The sequence below is a fragment of the Pleurodeles waltl genome, chromosome 7, assembly GCF_031143425.1.
Source record: "Pleurodeles waltl isolate 20211129_DDA chromosome 7, aPleWal1.hap1.20221129, whole genome shotgun sequence".
Lineage (NCBI taxonomy): Eukaryota > Metazoa > Chordata > Amphibia > Caudata > Salamandridae > Pleurodeles > Pleurodeles waltl.
In genome coordinates, this window is record NC_090446.1 from 328,309,866 (window position 1) to 328,322,365 (window position 12,500).

The following is a 12,500-nucleotide window of genomic DNA, read 5'->3' on the forward strand; positions in this document are numbered from 1 at the left end:
CACATTTCACTCAGCACAAACACCACATCAGCACAACTATTACAATACACATATCAATAGCACACACGATCCACTACAACTGTCTCCCACTCACATCGCAGCTAACACACGTCTCCAATTACCCAAAATTGCACCCTTACACTCACAACACCCCCACACACCGTCCACACGACCACTACCATGTCACCACAAAAACACCCACATTTCACTGATGACGAGTTGAGGGTCATAGTGAGGGTAGAACCACACCTGTTCAGAGCACAGGTCCAACAAACATCTATTGCCAGGAATAAGGAGTTGTGGCAAAGAATAGTCGACAGGGTCAATTCTGAATGCAGTCATCCACACAAAAGGGAGGAATTCTGGAAGAGGTGGAATGACCTACAGGGGAAGGTGCGTTCCATGGTATCCAGGCACCAGCTAGCTGTACAGAAGACTATCAGTTGGCCCCCACCTCCTTCCTCTACTTTCACATCATGGGAGGAGAGGGTATTGGACATACTGCATCCTGAGTGCCTGACAGGCATACCTGGGGTACTGGAGTCTGTTAAGTACCTACTCCACCTCTCACCTAATCACCTAATGCCCCTCTCTGGCATGCCACTTTTCCACTGAGCCCAACTGCCCTCACAGCCCTTAGAAATGGCATATTAACTACTGACTAATCATATCACTACGACTCCCAGAATGCACTAACCCATCATTGTAAAAACCTGAAATGTGCACAACACATCACAGGTAATGCATGTACAACTAAATAACTAGCTACCCCATCTAGATTGTTATAGTCTGGAACAGTATATGGCAATGACAGTAATGCAATGGCACACTCACAATAGCAACCTAAGCAAAACACAGCTATAGCTGAGTGACCATTCAGAACGGCCAGAGATCAAATATCCCAAGCCACAAATAGACTGACCTGGGTTGCAAAGTCAGATGACTGAGTCGATGCACATGCACTACATATAGCTTGGTGATATGACTATTTCAAACTTATTATATGCTGACGATGTAGTACACCTGAGTCAAACTAAAGTAGGGCTTCAGCGGCTCATCGTAAAGATATTCGAATATGCAGAACGAAATGGTCTGGAAATAAATCTGAAAAAATCCAAGGTTATGGAAATTAGCAAAACAATTTTGAGAGCAAAAAAAATGGAATACACAAAGGGGTGTTCTGGAACAAGTAAACCAGTATATATCTCTGGGTGTGCTTTTTGACAAATGGGGCTCCTTTGTTCCCCAAAAACAGGAGCTATAAAGAAAAGGAAATGCTCGAAATGCTCCATTATTTGCTTTTCATACTTTAAAGAAATTGCTTACTGGCCCAAGTTATCGGCCACTGCTCCAAGTCGTTACAGCCAAACTAATTCCAACATTAGGATACGGAAGCAAAGCCTTGTGTGGACAAGATGCTATAATCTTAAATAAAATTACTGAGAACATTTTTAGGTCCTTTTTCCAGCTACCGGGATATACCTCCCAAGCACAAATTGGGCTGGAGTGTTTTCACTCCATAGATAGATAGAAAAGCCAAATATTTCAAAGTTTGGAAACATTTACAGCTAACAAAGGAAAATCAGCTTTGTCAAGCACTTTGGAAGGAGATTAGTTCAAACCCCAAGGCTAAATCTCGAGAGTATCTAGATCAGGCATTAACAGATTTGGAAGTAGCAGAATTATGAAATTTAAATCTTTCCTACCCGGCTTTAAAAAAAATCCTAAATCTAATAACAAGGAAAAGATCAATGAACATGGGTGAGAGCTTATTGGCCTGCAGATCGCACTCCTGGATGGTAATAAACGAGTATAAACTTTTGAAATGTCAGTCCTACCTGGAAGCCGGGTGGACAAAGATAGTCAAGGACCATATCATCCACCGGTTTGGTATCATTGCTGGTGGTGCATACCTAGCCCTGTGGTAACACCCTGGAACAATCCCTCAGTGCAGGCTGTGTGGACAGGGAAAGGAAGACATAATCCACTTGATTTGTATTTGTAATGGCCTAAGAAATGAACGCAAATCTCTATTGAAGGCAGCATTCTACCAAAGAAGGATATGGACTTGCAGGCAAGCAGTGATTGCCTGTTTTAAACCCTCTGACGTTGTTTTAAATGCTAAATTTACCAAGTTTTTACATTTACCAACACAATTTTTTTAAAAATAAGATCTTAATTAGTACATATGTATTAGTTTTTATAGAATTATAAAAAAATGTAACACTAAAAAATAAATAAAAAAATAATCACTGTACAGTACTCATGAAATGATTCTTAATCATAGTTAAATAAGGTCTAAGACATATATGGGTAGTCTACACTGACCTCGGAAAAGGAGGTACCTATTAGGAAATTTCATAAATAAAATTATTTTTATGCATATTAGGGGTTAATGATTGATATTTAAAATTATATTCATTATGATTTAGATATATTTTTGTATTAGATAGAAAGAGTGATGCATTGGTTTTGTTAACTATGCATTGAATAAATAAAACTTGACTTGACATCTAGCTACAGGTCAAAGTCCCTTGCATACTCACATACTGTGTTCCTACAAGGACCCCCTTGTGCATTGTGCAGCTCTAATGTGTGACATCTAGCAAACCTGACTATTCACAAGGTAACAGAGGTGAACAGTCATGTCCATAAACAGACAATATCAGATCCCATCTGCAGTGCAATCTGTACCAACCTAATCTAACAACTCTTAACATGGAGTATGGAAATCAAGTCACAGAGTTGGATGTACAACTAAGGTATGCTGTGTATCAGCTGTCAATGTCAGGGAATCATGTTAAGGCACTGTCTTCATCTTACACAAATGCTACAAAACACCCATTTTAAATTGCACTCTGCCACCATGGAGAGGATACCAGAGACTCCCCCTCTGGGTGAAGGCCCTCTGAGGAAAACACTTTTGGATTTCTGGACACTGACAAACAACCTGGCCCATCTGGGACACCTGGTCAGTCAACAACTCTCAGCCTCACCCTGCCCACATTAACTCCTACCAACACTGTTGCATCGATATCAAAGGCAACCATTCACCCCCGAACCTGTGCCCCAAGGACTGTATCATCTGTTATGTACCCCACAGTACAGATACCTGAGTCAAACATTGCCAGCCCTGACAATGATGGACCTGCAACCGCCGGGAGTGGGCACACTGTTCCAGGGGCATAGGCACCTGGGGGTAGGATGCGTGGGAGGGATGCTGTGGGCCAGAGGAAGGGACACAACTGACCAGGAAGCCAACTTCCAAGTCTTGGGAGCCTACCAAAGTTCTCTAGACAGGATGGGTCAAGTCATCACTATGTTGGTGGAAAATCAAAGGCTGCAGAGGGACCACCACCAGCAAGTCATGCAGCAGTGGCAGGCACATAATGCCATCAATACCATCCTGATTCCCTTCTCTACCCAACATCTGTCCCCTTCCACAAGCAATGAGACATCTGCCCCTTCAATATCTGCGGCAGCTATTAGAATAGAGGCCCTGCCAGGGGAATCTCATGCCTCAGACACTCCACCCTCTGTAGCTGAAGAACCCCCCCCCCCACAAACATGGATGTCCACCCAGACATCCAGCAGGAGCAGATGCCAAGATCAAACCCATAGCCAGGAAGTGACCATCTCCTGATTAGTCCCCCTTGTGTGCCGTAGATACACCCTGTTGACTGTTCTGAAACCATTCTCAATTTTTGATACAAGGATACTGGACTCGTGTTACCAACTGGAATAGCAGCTACTCTGATGTAATCATCAACCAGGACTTTATCCATCACTGGTATGTTAATTTATATTAGTATCATTGTTACAGATTTCCTTTTGATATGCACAAGAAATCAGACTTAAACACAGGTCCTGTGAATGTGTCCTTTATAATACATGTACAATAGTAATGCATGTCAACTATAGTGTGATCATGTCCCCCTGTATCAAACAGCCCTTTCAATGGACATCAAACAGGGACTCCATCAGCAGGAGACTCATTACAACAGAAATGGTAGAGGACAGATGTCAAAAAGCTTGAAAGCCACTTCCACACAAATGCACAGTTAGTGTTGCAATCAGCACATAGAGCATGACCGAGAATACCATCAGGATGTATGCAATGGTGTCATACAATGGAAATACACAGAATACAGAAATCAGGATCATGGTAATCTACCTAGAAAGCAGGGGCACACTGATAGGTCCTCTATATCACCTGGTATAGGCTCTTCACATACCCATTCCATAGCTTCCAGATCAAGTATCCCATGGAATATACAAAGATGATAACTGAGGCACCCAGTACTGAAACCATTCACTAACATTGGTCCCATACCTGTAAGATTGTCACTCACCTATGACAGTCTACACTGACATGCACCTTGGATTGCAAAGTAAGAACACAATGACAGCTAGGTCCAAGTTAGATCACAAAGTACTCCACCCATTGTGAAGGCAGAGGCTATGATCTAACATTTACACATGTGCCAGATACCTCTCCAGACACATAATACACCATTTGACATCCTGTTCTACCCCCTAGGTGAAAGAAATGCTTATAGTCTTTTCCACCCCAGTGTTATGACAGAATAATAATCAAGGTTACACCCCACTTAAACAACACTGATATTACCAGATCTCTGACAGGTACACTTCTCATGTCTGTCAGCAATTCCGATCTGCTTCTGACACAGTATTTCTCAAGCCAAGATTGCAGACCCAAAGAGGATGTAGGCAAGTCTGTGAGTGAAAGGGAAAAAAGATAGGCATTGCACAAAACATTCCTCACATCAGAGAAGTCTTTACCAGTAGTGTACGTTTGCATCCGTTATAACAATACATGAGACCGCAGAACAATCCGTCCTGTACACAAAAAAAACTTTCAGTCTGCATTCACAACTTACTCATAGGCATTTGAGCTCACTACACCCCCACAGATGATAAAAGAAATGAGGTGTGATGTTAGCCATCTCCATCTGCTTATACAATTACAACAATAGGTATACTTCACATACCTTTCTGTCAGTTAAAGTAGTGATTGATGAGCTCTACCCTAGAGATTCCTGCTTCCTCTTCTTCTGGCTCTTCATCACCTGGCATATCAGCACTTCCACACACAGGTTCAGCTGCCCAACCCCCTCATCTGCTATCAATGGTATCTGACGTATCAGGGATAGATTGTGGACCATGCAGTAGGCAACTATTATTTGACATACCTTGTGGGGAAAGTAAAGAAGGGCTCCTCTAGATAAGTCCAGGCACCTAAATCTTGCCTTCAAAAGCCCAAACGTCTGCTCAGCTACACATTTGGTCCGCCTATAGGCCTCATTGTACTGACTTCCCCTGGTGTGGTTGGTACCTCACTGGTGTCAACAGCCATGGATAGTTTGGATAGCCAGAGTCACATGTGAACACAATGTGAAAGCAACACAAATATGTATGTGTGACATGCTATACTGTAATGTCAGGAGGCATAAATTGCAAACACACAGTTCATTGGGAGCTTACCAACCAGCCAGGCTCCCTCTGTGTAGGATCATGTCATCAGCAGTGGGACATTGCTGTTTTGCATAATGAAGAAATCATGCACAGAACCTGGATACTTGGCTGTGACTTGTGAGGTGTACTGGTCTGCCAGACACATGACCTGCACATTGATTGAGTGGTAGTTTTTCCTGATCCTATACACTTGTTTATTAGCACTGGGAGGGACCAAGGCTACATGGGTACCATCAATGGCTCCTACCTCATGTGGAATGTGTCTCATCTCATAAAAGTCTGCCTTCACCAAATCCGCTCAGTGGGGATGTAGATGTCCAGGTCTTTAAACAATGCACACAGTACATTCTACAAAACCAGACTGAACATTGGTTGAGACATTCCTACTGTTAGAGCCATTGTATTCTGAAAGGACACTGTGGGAAGGAAGTGTAGCACTGACAAGACTTGAACGATGGGAGGTATGCAATAGGGATTGCAAATGGCAGGCATCAAATCTTGCTCTAACTGATTGCAAAATCCATGATGGTATGACGATTCAGACGATATGTCTGAATGACATATCTTTCCTCTATGGTGTGCAGGCCTACTAGTGGACGGTACACTGGTGGTTTTCTTATTCTCCACTTGGCAGGGTAACTATGGGAAAAATATGTAAACATAGATAAGAAATGCAGAATGCACACATCATGTACAGCCATTTACATTCCTCACACTTAACAGCTGTAGAGGACAGTTACTACATCTGACAATTACAGTACTGCACAGAGCTATTCATCCAATTACAGCCTCCTTGGTGCATACTGCTAACTATAACAAAGGGATAGGACTTATGAAACAACTGTCACTGTCAATGTGTGTTAGACCAATATGTTATGCATGAATCACACCTATTGTTGAACTTCATCGACATTTACCTGACACGCAGGAGCCTCTGAGTAGCTGTACATAGTTATCACCACATGTCCTCAGACAACAAAGCATGTACAGCATAGATGCACAATTTGTCAGCTAAACATAAGGTCAGTACGTACAGATGTACAGCACAATAGGGGGTTAAGTAAATAATGTATATTAGGAGACACTTCCATCAATGGACTGTACTAAAAATGGCAGACGTCTCACCTACTGTACTTGACAGGTGGAAGTGACCTAAGGATGCTGGCGGAAGTTGCAATGGCGGTAGGCCGTCACGACTGCTGTGTAACTTGCCATTGAAAGCCATTGCTGCTTTTGGTGTACATGGGCCAATGGCGATGTCTGCCGGTGGTGTTGGCCATGTACGTGGAGGTCGTGACCGCCATCTTCTGTAGTATTGCTCACTTGACTCCTGACACTGCAACCAGCTTGAGCTCCATGACCTGAGCTACTGAGTACTGCCTATGGGAGCTATCATGCCACGATCTGCAAGGGATAAGGCTCATTCCTTCACCCCTAAGAGCTGGAGAAGATAGTGGAGGAAGTCCTACCCCTGTATGAACAGCTACATGACGCACCAGAAGAGCAGGTAAGTCCAATGTCATACAATGTGTGATATGTGTGGTGTTTGACGGTGTAATGTCAATGTAAACTTGTGAAGGTGTTGATGCAGGCAGGTGGTATGTTGTGAAGGCATGTGAGCTGGGAGGATGGGAATGTGTGGCTACTTGCTGTGACTGATGTGTACTGTCCACTCCTATTGGTATGGTGCATGTGGACATGACTTTTTCCTTTTGTCTGTGTCACCTATGCAGGTCAATGCCGATCAGAAGAAGGGGATTTAACATGCCATTGCCAAGCAAGTGTGGACCCTGGGGTTCCTCAGCAAGCGGAGCACCCACTGTAGGAAGTGGTGGGAGGACCTGAGACACTGGGCGTGGAAGACTGCTGAGGCCCAGCTGGGCATGTCCTTACAACAAGTGAGGGGTGCCCGTCGCAGACTGACCCCCCTAATGGTCTGCATTTTGGCAGTGGCCTTCCCTGAGGTGGATGGGCATTTGAGGGCAGCACAGCAGCCACAAAGGGGTAATTACTGACAGAACACATGTACTTTCCTCTGATAGTTAGGTGTATGCTGTCTTAGTATTGCAGCTGTGACAATGTTGTAGGTGTTACGGGTATGCTGACTACAGGGAATACTTGATACTCTAGTTGACAATTAACAAACAGAGATCTGGCCTTTGGATTGTGCATGGAAACATGTTGACCACCTGAATCCAGCAAAATGTATGACTGCATGTGGAGATGCACATGTGACTGAGCCACATGTGTCACTCTACCAGCCATCTATGTCTGTAAGCTGCTGTATCGTCCTTTCCACCTAGTGTCCCCAGGTCCAAACATCCAAATAGTGTGTTATTTAGCTCAATGGTGTCAGACCACTTCTATTTAAATGGATCTGCTCTATGTGCAACATTGGGCCTGACATATTAGTTACTGAGCCTATTTATCCAGTGTCCTGGAACAGTTGTATACTTCAGTGAGGCTGGCATCCAATTCAGATTATAGATATGGACAATATAGCACTGTCCCTATGAGGTTTGAGGAGGTGTACCCATTGTCATGTTACAATAATACAATGGGGTATGTGAAGTTTGTAAAGGATGAGCATCCCATAATAGGGGACTCTGTTGTCTATTAGCTCTTAACATTTCTTGCCATTACATTGACATGTGGACAACTAACTCGTATCCCAATGTCTTTGTTGTAGAGAAGGCAAGTGGCTAGGTAGTGTGACCCTTTGCCCATGTGCATTGTCCATGCTAGTTATGCCAATGCCATACCTAAGAATGCTACATATGGTATTACATGCCTTAATCAAGTTTCCATGTATACTTCGTGGCTGATCATGTATAGTGGGCTATTTATTCCTACACTTACCTTAGCTGATCTGGTCTGTTTTGAAAGGTTTGGTTTTGGCTCAGCTCATATTATTCTGATTTAATGGTTTAGCTGAAGTTTAATTTCACATACACCTGTTGGTGTTGTGGGATATGTTGTCAGTAAAATAGCAGTCGTGTAGGTGCATGTGTAAATCAGGGGTAATTTGGATTTATTTTGTGTCAGTGTTTAGTCAGGACTTAGCTAGTTGGATATAACATGTCAGTACAGCTGTAAGTGATGTAGGTGTACTCAAGTTGTCATGTAGTGGCTCTGAATGGGACTGCCACATGTTGTGTATTCATCAGAGTATGTTGTCATTATGTGAGTTATGTACAGAAGGATCAGCTAGGCATGTGATTGGAAGGCAAGGTGCTGTGTTGTATGTGAAGTGAGATGACTTTCCTGTAACAGGACATGACTTTTGTTGCTGGACACGGCAGATGTGAAGTCGTAGTAGTCATGATATTATGTTATCTGTCACCTGCATTTCCTTAGACTGATCAGATGATGGCCAGTGGTGAACTGTATGGGGATGAAATATTTACTTTAGCCAAGCCTTGATGAGCATGATGCCTTAGAATTACAGGTAATTTGATGGGATGGTCAAGTAGTGCTCAAATACTTTGCTTATGATGTCGGTAAGACAGAGGAAAAATGGGGTAGTTGGAAGTATCATGTTTTGTCATGATGTAGGCTCTGAAGAGTTTTTAACTGGGACTTTCCTAGCAGGAGATGTATACCTAATGTTGTGTATATTGTAATGTGTTTGTATGAAGAGTGTGATGACCCTCTCTTTCCCTCTCTCTCCCTCCCTTTCTCTCTGTTGGTGTGCATCAGCATCGGTAGGTGAAGGAGATGGGGCACAGGTGAGTGAGGAAGCTACCAGCCATGGGAACCTCAGTGCTGAGGCCACTGACAGCGAGGGACCCAGTGGCCCGGAGGGTGAGGGGAGTGCCATGGGGAAGATAGGATCTACATCATCATCCTCGGAATCCTCCACAAGTAGATACTCCCTAACAGTGGCAGGCCTATCTGGGACCACCCCAGCACCATCCCTGCCTGCCACCCCCCTTCCTACCACTTTCTACCACCGCCGTCCCTGTAACTCTCCACCCAGTTGGCCATGCCCACTCACTCAAGAGGGTGGACGTCTCCCTTGACGCAGGCACCTCTGCCCCCACCCCTGTCAGCTCTGCTGGCTTCAGTGAGCAGGCTGTTGACCTCCTGAGGTCAATCTCTGTTGGTCAGTTGTGAATGCCATTGAGAGACTTGCAACTCAAGTACCTCAGAGTAATGCATTCCTGGAGGGCATTCATGGTGCACTGGCAGGCCTACAGAGATCCTTTCAGGCTCTGGCCTGCACACTGACATGAGCCAGTCACCCTTTGTCTTCTGTCCCCACTTCACCTTCCTCTTCCCAATCTAAAACTTCTCCTCACCGCCCCCGTCATAGCACACTGACAAGCTTGCATCCACCCCATCATTCAAGGGTAGCTCAGACAAACACAATCACAAGACTGGCATGCACACAAGCAACATCCACCTGCAGACACATCAACAGTCACAACCTGCCCTGACACCTCCACAACCCCAGCATCACAGACAGCCACTATACCTATCTTACCCATAGACATCACAACAGCACATCTACTCCATTCACCACATCTGCAGACACCACAACCACAGACACACCTTCATGCAGCACATTCACCATACCTGCAGTCACCACCCCAACAGACAGTCACCCATCCAAGCACCTCTAACCCCATCCTACCAAGACACAAAAACACCCACACTCACCACCCAACAGACACCCAGCAAACACAAGCACATCTAACACAAACATGTACCCAAGACATCTACAACAACACCTCAGACAACCACTCCCTCTCCTTCTACACTCAAACCTTTTTGCTGTGAACATCAGTGTGTGTTAAAGAAAGCTTTCCCCTTGGAGTTTTTCCTTTTCCATACTCCTCTCCCACCCTGTGATGCCCCTAATTGTTCTGTGTCGTTCCCCAAGTCAGGCCCTTCTACCTCCAAGACCTCCCCTGCCCCCCTGCAAGTATCCATGCCCCTCCCCTGCCAAGGAGCCAACCTCTCCCAAGAGTGCCCAACTCTCCCCAAAGTCTCGACCTAAAACCCCCCTACCAAGCCCAAACCCAAAGGACCCTCTCCCAATCCAAATCCCCCCCCTTCTAGCCCCCCACCAATCACTGAGGTTCCTGCCTTCCCCCTTGAAACCTCAATCTGTGGAGGTTACATGGCAGTCAGGAATCAAGTTGAGGGCACACACATGTGCTTTGTGTGCATGTTGCACATAAAGTTATTTGGACTGTCCCCTTGCCTTGGACATCATTAGTATTTATATACAAATAATATATATTCAGACCAACCTGGTATTCATTTCAATGTTATATCTTTGTCCTGCATTTCTTTTCTTAGGGCAGATTTGGTCTTGGCTGACATTGTTTGTGTGTGAGCATTTGTGTGTCAGTGGTGTTTGTGCTACCTGTTTTGTCTGGGCAGCATGTGTGGTTGTGTGCAGTGCATTTGTCCCCCAGTAATGGGTGTGTGTTGTGTGATGGGCAGATGTATGTTGGGGACATGTCATTGTGATGGTATTGAGGGGTGTTTGTGTTGACATATGTTAGTTGCAGTGTCGTGTGACTGTGTGGTTATATTGTGTGTGTGGAGAATGGTTTGGCAGATCCATTGTGATGTGTTTTTGTGGAGTACGTCATATGCGGCATTGTTTGGATGTGTGATTGTGTGTGTTCATTCCCGGGAGTTGGTGCATAGTGTATGTATGATTTGTCAAGGGATAGTGTCTAGTGTGGGTGCTTGGCAATGATTTGCTGGTGTTGCGATTGTGGTGTATTTGTGTTGTTTGGTGGTGTTGTTGTGCGTCAATGTGCCGGTGCTGTTTATCTGTGGGTTGGTGTGTTTTTCACGTCTGTGTGTGTGATATGGCCGTAGTGTGTGTACTATGTATGTGCAGGTGTGTATGTGGCTGTGTGTGAGTGTGCATGTCAGTGTGAGGTTACGTGTGTGTGTTGCCCTCGCCACCCTTTGACGATTTGTCTGTTGTGTGTGCATAGGTGCTTTGACATTTTACAACAGTGGCAGGTAAGTGTGTGTACTCACGGTTGCTCTCGTCGTCGTTTCCACTGCTTCCAAAGTCGTTAGGCGAGCAGGAGCAGTGGGAAAATGTGTAGTTCTGGTTCCATGGTGGCTCTGAACCAGTATAGCTTCCTGAAGGTGAGTGCCTGTTTTTGTACAGTTGGCTTACGCCTGGGTTTCCATGGTGGTACAACCACAGCAGAAACCTTGGCGGTGTGCAGCCTCATAATCTGTCTAGCAGAAATATGGTCTCGGCAAGCCTGCAGGTGGCTTCCATCGTCTGTGGGGGCCTGACCGCACTGGCGGTGCCGGCGGTGGCTTGGCTGTATTCTGTTGGAAGTACTGCCATGGGCATAATTTGGTGGTCGTCTCCACCAGCTTGTTGGTGGTACAACCGCCACCATCAACATGGCATTCCTGAGACCGCCAAACTCGTAATGATCCCCTTAGTTACATGTGTTATATTTTTACAACATTTTTTAACATATTTGTACCATTTTTTAACCATTTTTATTCAAAGCCCCATTGTTTTCTTTTAGGAGTTAACTTTCTTTTTCATTTTTATTTATCGTCCATGTTTTTATACCTCTAACTTTTTTTTTAAACCATTTGTGTAATTTTTTAAAAGTTTTCTTTGCAGTGAGTCAAGGTAAGGAACGGCTGCTCGTCGGATAAGGAAAGACCTTTGTTGAGGTTTTCTGTAGTGTTTTTGAAAGTTTCCCAGAGCATTTCTTTTTTTTATAATTTTTAGGTTTTCATGGCTCCTTGCAATGCTGGATTGCTTCATTGGATTTAAAATGGACCTGTTTAATTCTTGTATTTTATGTGTTTTTTAAAGTTTATTATTCCAGTTTTTGTTCGATTATATTTTTACAACATGGATATGGACAAAGTTCTACAGCTAACAAATAGTATGTTTATTTTCTTTAATTATTTTTGAGTGTGAATTTTTATATTATATGAATGTGTATTTGATGTCATCCTTAGGTGTTATTTTATATTTTTGTGTTGTATTTACT